This window comes from Chlorocebus sabaeus, chromosome 28 (assembly GCF_047675955.1).
Source record: "Chlorocebus sabaeus isolate Y175 chromosome 28, mChlSab1.0.hap1, whole genome shotgun sequence".
Taxonomy (NCBI): domain Eukaryota; kingdom Metazoa; phylum Chordata; class Mammalia; order Primates; family Cercopithecidae; genus Chlorocebus; species Chlorocebus sabaeus.
In genome coordinates this window covers 6,107,533-6,119,537 of record NC_132931.1, presented here as the reverse complement: position 1 = coordinate 6,119,537, position 12,005 = coordinate 6,107,533, and positions in this window count along the sequence as shown.

Here is a 12,005-nt window from a genome sequence, read left to right as displayed (position 1 = left end):
CCAACGTGCTGGGATGCCAGGCATGATCCACGGTTCCCAGCTGGAGATTTCACTTTATAGGGGTGAGAAACCTGAACTGTCTGAGATGCTTCTGCTGTGTCTTCTGGACTGTGGCATAGAGAGACAATGTCTCACAGTGGTTACAGCATCGGCTCTGGAATCAGGCAGCCTGGGTTCAAATCCGAGGTCACCTGCTTGCTGCATGACTTGTCAAGTAACTTATCTCCTCAGGCCCTAGTTTCCCCATCTATTGGGGTAATAGGACCTATATTGTTAAATGGCATGGTAGAGAGAGAGTACTTGGAACAGCATTGGGAGCAAGTTCATGCCTCTGTGCTCATTCACTGCTATTAATCTCTAAGCTATAGTGCATAGAGCTTTCTGGCCATTTGTACCTCAAAATTGTCCCTCCATTGCCAATGCCCTCATCTTGGGATGCACCCTCCAAATACAGAATTGACACTGTTGTTGTTGCTGTTGTTGTTGTTGTTGAGATGGAGTTTCCCTCTGTTGACCAGGCTGGAGTGCAGTGGCAGGATCTCGGCTCACTGCACCATCCTCTTCCTGGGTTCAAGCCATTCTCCTGCCTCAGCCTCCCAAGTAGATGGGATCACAGGCGTGCACCACCATACTCAGCTAATTTTTGTATTTTTAATAGAGATGGGGTTTCACCATGTTGGCCAAGCTGGTCTCGAACTCCTAACCTCAAATGATTCGCCCGCCTCAGCCTCCCAAAGTGCTGGGATTATAGGTGTGAGCCACTGCACCTGGCCTAGAATTTGACACTTTTTTTTGGTACCTACCTGATTTATTCATTTTCCCCCTTTGTATATCTCACTTGAAATCACATTATCTCCACTCAGTGGAAAATAATTCTGTTGGGTCATAGACAGACTCAAACAGAGAAACTAGAAATAATCAGAAATTACTTACACCAGTGAAATGTCAGGCAGGTCTGCATGCCCCATTCTTCCAAGAACATTTTTGGTAATTCTGTAGAAGAAAGAGGATTGTGAAGGTTTTGTAAGCCTTTTTTTTTTTTTTTTATTCTTTTCCTTCTTCTCCCAGATGAGAGGAGCCCTCAACAGCCCTTTGTTGAAGAATAATTTTCCAAGGCTACCAATTTGGATCTCAAAAGCCCAGATTCAAAGGGAACCTCAGTTTGCTATCTAAAATAAGTGCCTGAATAGCTATCAGTTAAGGTACACACAGAGTAGATGGGAAATAGATAGCTACATTATAGATTGCTCTGTGAATTCAAGAGGTCTTTGTCTGAGGACAATAGTAACACGAACAAATATTCAGGTTTTCAGTTACAGGCCAGCCAGAGGATCGAGCGAAAAAAAAAAAAAATCAAATTAAATCTAATTAAATCAGCAATGCCAGCACCACTAATACAAAATGCATCACCACCAGATAGGCTTCCCCAGGTTGCCTGGCCCAATTCTTGGAAATGTGGCTGGATTGAACCCAATATAATACTTCCAGGTATCTTTCTGGTTAAGTACAATGGGGTTTTATTGTTTCTAATTAAATAGGGTTGATTCACAATCTTCAAATGGTTCCCCTGTGCCTTTCACCAAATGAGAATCCTCTCAAGACTCCGGACACGTTATCAATAGGAAATGTACCCTATTAGTTATTTGAATGTTACTGAATGTAAGCTCTATGAAGAGAATGACCTGGAAAATAATCATCTGTCATCCATAATTGTTTTCTCAATCAATTTCAACCATTTAACAGTGAGATTTGGTTTTACCCATAATTGCTAGCGACTGCATTTTACTAAGTGAGGGGAAAAAATCTATCTGTATCTAAGTATCTTTTTGCTCAGATCAGCTGTCTCCTCAAATGTCCTATTTCAATTGAAGGCACCAACACATATCCAATCCATCATCTTTGACACCACCTTCTCCTCCTCCTCCTCTGTCACAGACACGTCCAACAACTAGTCACTAATCCTGTTAATTCCATTACCTACATAGCTGTCATATTTATCCCTTTCTCTCCTTGGCACTGCTGCTTATCCTGTTCTAGTGGGAGTCGTCATGGCGGGTAACCCCAACAGAAAGGCATTCTGGGACATTCACAGGTGAGAGGGAAGAACAAGTTAAGGGCAATAGGTTAGTAGTTTTGGAATTGGATTTAGGTGAAAAAGAATAAAACTTCTCAGAGATGGGATAGCGGTTTGAGTTGCTAAATGCCACAGATGTAACAGAAATGAATCCCATCCAGATGATAATGTTTAACTGAATTATCTGATACAACAGGACTGGGCCAAGAAGAAGGCATGATTCTGAACAGTAGTCATAGGCACAAGTGCTAAATGAAAGTCTAAACCATGGCTTCAGATGTCCCTGTTTGGGTTCAAGTAAGACTAAACACGCAAAGCAGAATCCAGCAGATATAACAGCAAACAAGTCAATCTAGATGTTGATCAGGCGTGGTGGTTCATGCCTGTAATCCCAGCACTCTGGGTGGTTGAAGAGGGAGGATCGATTGAGCCTAGGAGTTTAAAACCAGCCTGGGCAACCCATTGTGAGACTCGGTCTCCACAAAACTATTTCTTTTTTTTAAATTAGCCAGGGGTGGTTGTGTGTGCTTGTAGTCCCAGCTACTTGGGAGACTGAGGCAGGAGAATCGCTTGAGCTCAGGAGTTTGAGGCTACAGTGAGCCATAATGGTGTCACTGCACTCTAGCCTGGGAAACAGAGCAAGACCCTGTCTCAAAACAACAACAACAACAAAAAAAATTAAACAGCTAGATGTCAAACTCAGATTTAATTGTCTCTTTCTAAAGGACAAGCATTGAAACTATTTTATATACATAGGAGCTCCTAATAAAGATCTCAATGGTCATTTATTCCCAAAGGAAGAAACAATCAGCAAATTTATGCATGATCTTCCTGCTTTCTTATCTGAATTGATGCATGCAAGGCACTGAACCTTGGTGTGGACAATTATTGATTACGTGTAACTGGAATTGTATTTAAATTTCTCATCTCACTTTTATTCTAAGGAAGGCATTCTACTAACCCTCTCAAGTGCTGATGACTATAATCAAGCCATCATAATAATAATAATTACAATAATGATAATAACAATATACTTGTCTCACCCTTTACAGTTTATAAAATCCATTCCAAGATGCATTCACATGTATTATCTCACACATAAAAGGGTATTTTTCTACATTAACGGGGATTGGTCTTGAGAGTAAAAAGCATAAACAAAGCGCGTGATCATTTATGAATTAGCATTTCAGGGTCTTTGTGGCAGGTCCCGTCTGTGCGTCTCCCGCATCTCTTTGGATTCTATTACTATTTCTGTGCACACCAGCATCTTTGCTGACTGGCTGACCTGAGGCTGCCAGAACACATTCAGCCCGTATGTAAGAGATGAAAGTGGCTGGAAATTGACATCTTCCGGAATATTCATATTTTGGAACCAATAGCTGATGGGTGGGGGATATAAATACCCCAGCTCCTTTGCCCGTTGGCTAGGATAATCCTGAAGTGTGTATTTTATGGTATTTTCTGAAGCTTCCTTACAGGATTATGCTTCAGGTGCCAACAACAGTAGCTAGGGTTTCTGACTGCTTCTTTCCCTCCCGTGTCTCCTCCATGTTATCCTTTTATGCCCCTGCAACTCCCAAATAAACTGTGCATCCTCAATCCTCCTCTTATACACTGCTTCTGATAATAATGATCTTAAGACAGTGTATGTATCATTCCATCAAGAAGACAGGTACTTGGATGTTCATCGCTGCGCTATTCACAATAGCAAAGACATGGAATCAAACCAGGTGCCCATCAACGGTAGACTGAATACAAAAATTGTGGTGCATATACACCATGAAATACTGCACATGTCCTGTAGGACAGAATTTCATTCTTTCTTATGGCTGTGCAGAATTCCATGGTGTATATGTACCAGCAACATGGATGCAGCTGGCGGTCATAATCCTAAGTAAATTAATGCGGGAACAGAAAAACAATTACCACATATTCTCACTTATAAATGGGAGGTAGAGTGCACATGGACATAAACATGATAACAATAGATACTGTGGACTACTAGAGGATGGGAGAATGGGTTAAAAACTGGTTATCTGCCTATTGAGTGCTATGCTAACTGTCTGAGTGACGAGATCTATATTCCAAACCTCAGCATCACACAATATTCCTGTATAACAAATCTGCACATGTACTCACTGTGCCTAAAATAAAAGTTGAGGCTGGGCACAGTGGCTCACGCCTGTAATCCCAGGACTTTGGGAGGCCAAGGCAGGTGGATCACCTGAGGTCACAAATTCTAGACCAGCCTGGCCAACATGGTGAAACCCTGTCTCTACTAAAATACAAACATACAAAAAATACAAAAGCCAGGTGTGGTGGTGGGCGTCTATAATTCCAGTGACTTGGGAGGCTGAGGCAGGAGAATCATTTGAACCCAGGAAACAGAGATTGCAATGAGCCAAGATCGTGCCACTGCACTCCAGCCTGGGAGACAGAGCCAGACTCTGTCTCAAAAAAAAAAAAAAAAGTTGAATTTTTTTTTGTTGTTTTAAAGTAACCATGAACATTCTGATTCAATGCATGGTATGTGGCATACAAAAAAAAAAGTCATCTAAACTGAACAACATTAATATCCATTGAGGAATCGATTTTGTTTTTAAGAAAGTATGCCACCTATCTGTAATAAGGTAGTTGCTGCTATTATCATGCATTTGTCATCACAGTTCAAGTACTGACCCCTGAACTGACAATATGCTGGACACTGTGAGTAAAAATTAAGTGACGGACCTTGCCTTTCCAGTGACCAGAAATTCACATCTTCCCAAATGTTCATTTTGTAATCAATGAATGATGGATGTTGGGATATAAATGCCTCAGCTCCATTCATCCCTTGGCTAAGACAATCCTGAAGTGTGTGTTTTACACATTTCCTAAGCCTTCCCTGCAAGATTAAGTTTCAGTTGCCCACAACAGTAGCTTTACATTCTGGGCTGGCAGTGGGAGCTCACGCCTGTAATCCCAGCACTTTGGGAGGCCAAGGCCAGGGGATCGCTTGAGCCCAGGAGCTTGAGACCAGGCTGGGCAACATAGGGAGATTTCATCTTAGTCTTCATGAAATAAAATAATAAAATAAAAAATTAGCTGGGCATAGTGGCATGCTCCTATAGTCCCACCTACTCAGGAGGCTGAGACAGGAGGATCACTTGAGCCCAGGAGTTTGAGACTGCAGTGGGTTCCAATTGTGCCACTGCATCGCATCCTAGGTGACAGAGTAAGAGCAGGTCTATAAAAAAAACAGGCTGGGCACAGTGGTTCACGCCTGTAATCCTGGCACTTTTGGAGGCAGAGGCGGGTAGATCACCTGAGATCAGGAGTTTGAGACCAGCCTAGCCAACATGGTGAAACCCCATCTCTACTAAAAATACAAAAATTAGCTGGGTATGGTGGCGGGCACCTGTAACCCCAGCTACTCGGTGGGGTTAGGCAGGAGAATCGCTGGAACCCAGGAGGCAGAGGTTGCAGTGAGCCCAGATCGTGCCTTTGCACTCCAGCCTGGGAAACAAGAGCGAAACTCCAACTCAAAAAAAAACAAAACAAAACAAAAAAAAAAACAGAGTTTCTGTTCTGGTGGTTAAAGAAGGACACCAAAACAAAGCATCTATTCACTGTGCAACAGTGATTTCAAGCTGGTGTTGTAAAGAGAAAGGAAAGACTTATTACTTTCCAGTGATTTTCTTAAGGTGTGACCAGACTTGGAAACACAAGAAAACAGCTCAGTTGGGGAAATGACCACCTCCCACAGATTGCATTACAGCCAAGGAAAGGGCAACTGTTTGGGGGTTTAATGCACCATCAGAAGAATGGGTGTCAGTATGATGTCATCTTGCAATCGAAAACAAAAGGAGAAAAACAGGCGTGCTGATCTTAGCAAATCCTTAGAGATCTCAGCTTTTGTCACAAACCTTGTTTGTCGTATCAGAAAAATTGATGCCTTGCAACCAGTTCTTGTAAGATCTGTCTCTGAAGACGGAGTGGAAATAGATAGATCAAGTTACAAGCATGTTTTGTTGAAAGATAACAAACATTTTTCACAACAATGAACCAAAGAACAAACAACAGTGTTCCCTCCAATCTCCGTATCTCTGATTCACAGAATGGGTGCTGAGATGTTCACTTAAGTGTAAAATCGGCTGTCCCCACCTCCTCTTTCCATTTTCAAACATGAGCAAGATAATCGAAGAACAAAAGAAAAAAGACAGCATTTCTTAATACCCTTGATAACAAACAGATACAACTTCTTTCTCTAAGGAGCTCTACAGGACAAATATATTAAGAGTTTCCAGAAGAATTGTGGTAAGCTGATGGCAGATTCAACACTGATTATTAATAGGTTTTGTCTAAGATCAGTCAACCACATAGGATAAGAGCAGAAATTTAAATAGCAGGCTGGAATTCTTAGGAGCTGTCCGCTCATTTTCTAGACAGCCGCGTTCTGCAAACCTCCTGTTGTGCAGTGTGATTCCTTTTAGCCCTCAGAATGGTTTCTATTATAGATATATAGGCAGACAGCAAGATCTCAGAGAACAAGCAGGCTGTGAGATCCTTCCAGCCAGCAAGGGGCTATTGATCCCCACAGAATTTCCTTTGGTCTGGCAGGATGATTCTCATGTGCCCTAGGGGTGACCCAGGACATGTGGAAAGAGAAGCAAGTCCTCAAAACCAAACATAGACATTATAAAACAAGAAGACTACAGACCAATATCTCTTATGAACATATATGCAAAAATCCTCAACAAAATATTAGCACACAGAGTTCAACAATGTATGAAAAGCATTATGCACCGTGACCAGGTGGGATTTCTCCCAGCTACGCAAGGCTAATTCAGCATTCAAAAGTTAATTTTTGTGGCCGGGTGCGGTGGCTCACGCCTGTAATCCCAGCACTTTGGGAGGCCGAGGCAGGTGGATCACCTGAGGTCAGGAGTTCGAGACCAGCTTGGCCAACATGGTGAAATCCCGCCTCTACTAAAAATACAAAAATTAGCCAGGCGCGGTGGCACATGCCTGTAATCCCAGCTACTCAGGAGGCTGAGGCAGGAGAATTGCTTGAACCCAGGAGGCAGAGGTTCCAGTGAGCCAAGATCGTGCCACTGGACTCCAGCCTGGGCAACAGAGTAAGATTTTGTCTCAAAACTAAAAATAAATAAATACATAAACATTAATTTGTGTAATCCACTGCATTAACAGGCTGAAGAAGACAAATCATGTGATCCTATCAACAGATGCAGAAAAAGCATTTGACAGCAGCTGACATCCATTCGTGATAAAAGCTCTTGGTAAACTGGGGACAGAGGGGAACTTCCTCAAGTTAGTGAAGGTCATCTACAAAAAACCTACAGTGAGCATCACACGTAACGAGGAGAAACTCAAAACTTTCCCAGTAAGATCAAGAACAGGCACCACTGCTTTTAAACATCACATACTGGTATCTATGTGGGCAAATGAGAATAAAAATGGCTTTGTTTTCAGAGGGCGTGGTTGTTGATGCAGAAAATCTGAAATTTTTTTCTAAAAAAACCTCCTGGTGGTCTATGCAGAAAATCTGAATTTTTTTTTCTAAAAAAACATCCAGAACAACTTCCAGTCCTGCAAACTCCAAGTATGGTATGTTCCCTATACAGATCTACCATTTTTTATTTTTTACAACATATTTTAATTGTACCTTTTCTACATACAGATATGTTCAGATACACTAGTGCTTACCTTTGAATTGCCTGCAGTGTTCAATACAGTCCCATCTTGTACAGGTTTGTAGCTTAGGAGTAATAGGCCAGACCATATACCCTAGACACATAGTAGGCTATGCCGTCAAGGTTTAAGTAAGGTATAAGTACATTCCATGATGTTCACACAATGACAAAATCACCTAAAGGCGCATCTCTCAGAATCTATTCTCATCATTAGGTGATACATAACTGTATTTCTTCAAATAACCTTCAAAAACCTATCTCCACCCAAAAACCTGCATGTGGTTGCTTATAGAAGCTTTATTCATAATTGCCAAAACTTAGAAGCAACCAAGATACTCCTCAGCGGGTGAACGGATAAATAAACTGTGATACATCCGGACAATAGAATATTATTCAACGCTAAGAAGGAAATGAGCTATCACACCTTGAAGACACATGGAAGAAACTAAAATGCACATTGCTAAGTGAAAAAAGTCAATCCGAAAAGGCTATATTACTACATGCTTACAACTGCTTATGACATCCTGGAAAAGGTGAAATTATGGAGTCAGTAAAAAGATCAGTTGTTTCCAGGGGCTAGGGGGAAGGGAGGTATGAATAGGCAGGGTAGCGAGGCTTTTTAGGGGAGTGAAACTTTTTTTTTTTTTTTTTTTTTTTTTTTGAGACGGAGTTGCGCTCTTGTTGCCCGGGTTAGGGTGCAACGGCGCGATATTGTCTCAGTGCAACCTCAGCCTCCTGGGTTCAAGCGACTCTCCTGCCTCAGCCTCTCGAGTAGCTGGGATTACAGGTATGTGCCACCACGCCCGGCTAATTTTGTATTTTTAGTAGAGACTGGGTTTCTCTATGTTGGTCAGGCTGGTCTTGAACTCCCGACCTCAGGTGATCCGCCTGCCTCGGCCTCCCCAAGTTCTGGGATTACAGGTGTGAGCCACTATGCCAGGCTGAAACTATTCTAATGATACTACAATGGTGGATACATTACACATCCTTCAACACCCACAGGATGTATAACACCAAGAGTAAATCTTAATGTACACTGTGGCCTTTGGGTGCTAATAATGTGCCATTTTAGGCTCATCGACTCTAAGAAATGCCCAACTGTGATAGGGGATGTCAACAGCAGGGAGGTAATGCATGAGTGAGACAGAGGTATGTGGTACCTCTGTGTCTTTCATTCAATTTTGCTGTGAACTTAAAACTGCTCTAGAAATAAAGTCTATTAAAATAGAAAAAGAGTTTTGCACACAAACACGCAGCTCTCTCTCCAAAATTATCCCCACCCAAGAATTTGACTGTAGTCCATGACTCCAATTCCTCACCTCCAATTCTCCACTAATTTATTCCAATTAGGCTTTTGTTTCTCCCCTTCTGCAGAAACTTCTCTTGTGAAAGTCATGAATGACCTCCATGTTACTAATCACAACGACCCATTCTCAGCCTGCATTGTACTTCATGAATCAACAGCATTTGTTAGTTACCCTTTTCCTTCTCATCAATTGACTTTCTTCACTTGGCTTCCAAGACACCAGATGCTCTAGGTTTCCTCACACTTTGCCCCTCTCACTTCCTTTGTTGGATTTTGTTTTCTCCCAAACTTTTTAAAAATAATGTTTTTGATTTTTGATTTCCGTGGGTGCATAGTAGGTATATATATATATTTATGGGGTACTTGAGATGTTTGGATACAGAGATGCAATGCTGAATAACCACATCATGGAGAACGGGGCATCCATTCCCTCAAGCACTTATTTTTTGTGTTATAAACAATCCAATTATGTTCTTCGTTATTTTAAAATGTACAATTAAGTTACTATTGGCTATAGTCACCCTGGTCTGCTATCAAATAGTAGGTCTTATTGTAGGTCTTATTCATTCGTACTATTTTCTTTTTTTTTCTTTCTTTCTTCTTTCTTTCTTTCTTTCTTTCTTTCTTTCTTTCTTTCTTTCTTTCTTTCTTTCTTTCTTTCTCTCTCTCTCTCTCTCTCTCTCTCTCTCTCTCTCTCTCTCTCTCTCTCTCTTCTTTCTTTCTTTCTTTCTTTCTTTTTTTTTTTTTTTTGAGATGGAGTCTTGCTCTGTCACCGAGGCTGGAGTGCAATGGCACAATCTCGGCTCACTGCAACCTCTTCCTCCCTGGTTCAAGTGATTCTCCTGCCTCAGCCTCCTGAGTGGCTGGGATTACAGGCGCCCGACAACACGCCCAGTTGATTTTTGTGTTTTTAGTAGAGATGGAGTTTCACCAACTATTTTATTTTAGTACCCAATAACCATCTCCCCACCCCCTCAGCCCCCACTACCCTTCCCAGCCTTTGGTAACCAACCTTCCACTCTCTATGTCCATGAGTTCAATTGTTGTAATGTTCAAGCATCACTAATAAGTGAGAACGTGTGATGCTTGTCTTTCTGCACCTTGCTTATTTTACTTAACGTAATGATGTTATGTTGCAAATGACATGTTGTTGCAAGTGACAGGCTCTTGTTATTTATTTATTTTTTTTTGAGACGGAGTCTTGCTCTGTTGCCCAGGCTGGAGTGCAGTGGCGTGATCTTGGCTCACTGCAAGCTCCACCTCCCTGGTTCACGCCATTCTCCTGCCTCAGCCTCCTGAGTAGCTGGGACTATAGGCGCCCACCACCACACCCGGTTAATTTTTTGTATTTTTAGTAGAGACAGGGTTTCACGGTGTTAGCCAGGATGGTCTCGATCTCCTGACCTTGTGATCCACCTGCCTCGGCCTCCCAAAGTGCTGGGATTACAGGCATGAACAACAACACCCGGCCTTTTGTTCTTTTTTATGGCTGAATAGTACTCCATTGTATATATGTACCACATTTTCTTTATCCATGCATCTGTTGATGGAGGCGTAGGTTGCTTTCACATCTTGGCTCTCATGAACAGTGCAACAAACGTGGGAGTACAGATATCTCTTTGATATACTGAGCTCCTTTCTTTTCAGTATATGCCTAGGAGTGGGATTGCTGGATCATATGGTAGCTCTATTTTTATATTTTTGAGGAAACTGGAAACTGTTCTCCATAGTAGTTGTACTAATTTACATTCCCACCAACAGTGTACAAGGGTTCTATTTTCTCCTCATCCTTGCTGGTATTCGTTATTGCCTGTCTCTTGTATAAAAGCCATTTTAGCTGGGGTACCAAACTCATAAGATTAGAGCACCCCAAGTCTCAGTCTTTTTAGTCTCTTTTCTCTACAGTTAGTCCAGGCCTCAGAGATTTAATGTCAACAACTCGCAAATGCAAAACTCTTATCCAAACCTCTCTCCAGAATTCCAAATCTTTCTGCATATCCTGTTGGATCTACCACTTCATTGTGTCTAGAATCTGATTGTTTCTCACCACCCAGTCTGAATCATCATCATCTTAGCATTGTAACCGGCCTTCCTGTTTCCACCCTCCGTAGAGCACCCTTGACATAAGTAACTCCATCTTAGAAGACGACTCCATCTTACATTGCAAAAGGCAACTTGCCATCAGGAACCATATGTTTTGCCTAATCAGTAAAGACTGCATCTAACCAGATAAAGACATAATCAACCACGCTTTCCACTAACCGTCCTCACCGGAGGCCCCTGTGGCCATAAAGAGTGCAGGACTTCAACGGCTCAAAACAACCATCTTAACAGACACGGCCTTGCTGTCACTTGAAATATTCACACAGCATATGCCAGTGAAGGCTCTAACCACATCGAAGACTCTTCCTTGTAAGACCAGTGGACCACCCAGCCCAGGCCAAAATATTATTTTTGTTCAGGTCATTTTCCCTAGACTGAATTTTTTTTTTTTTTTTTTTTTTTTTTTTTTTTTGAGACAGAGTCTTGCTCAGTTGCCAGGCTAGAGTGCTATGGTGCAATCTCGGCTCACTGCAACCTCCGACTCCCTGGTTCAAGCGATTCTTCTATCTCAGCCTCCCGAGTAGCTAGGATTATAGGCATGTGGCACCATGCCTAGCTAATTTTTTTGGATTTTTAGTAGAGACCGGGTTTCACCATGTTGGTCCGGATGGTCTTGATCTCCTGACCTTGTGATCCGCCTGTCTCGGCCTCCCAAAGTGCTGGGATTACAGGCATGAGCCACCGTGCCCAGACCCCTGGACTGATTTGATAACCCATTTGCCTGTCCCTTCTCTCTCGATGTTAAATGTCACTTTTTTTGTGGTGCAATGTTTACTCTATAACATTTATATATTGATTAGGTATGCTATTAGGTGTGGTTTGCAATATT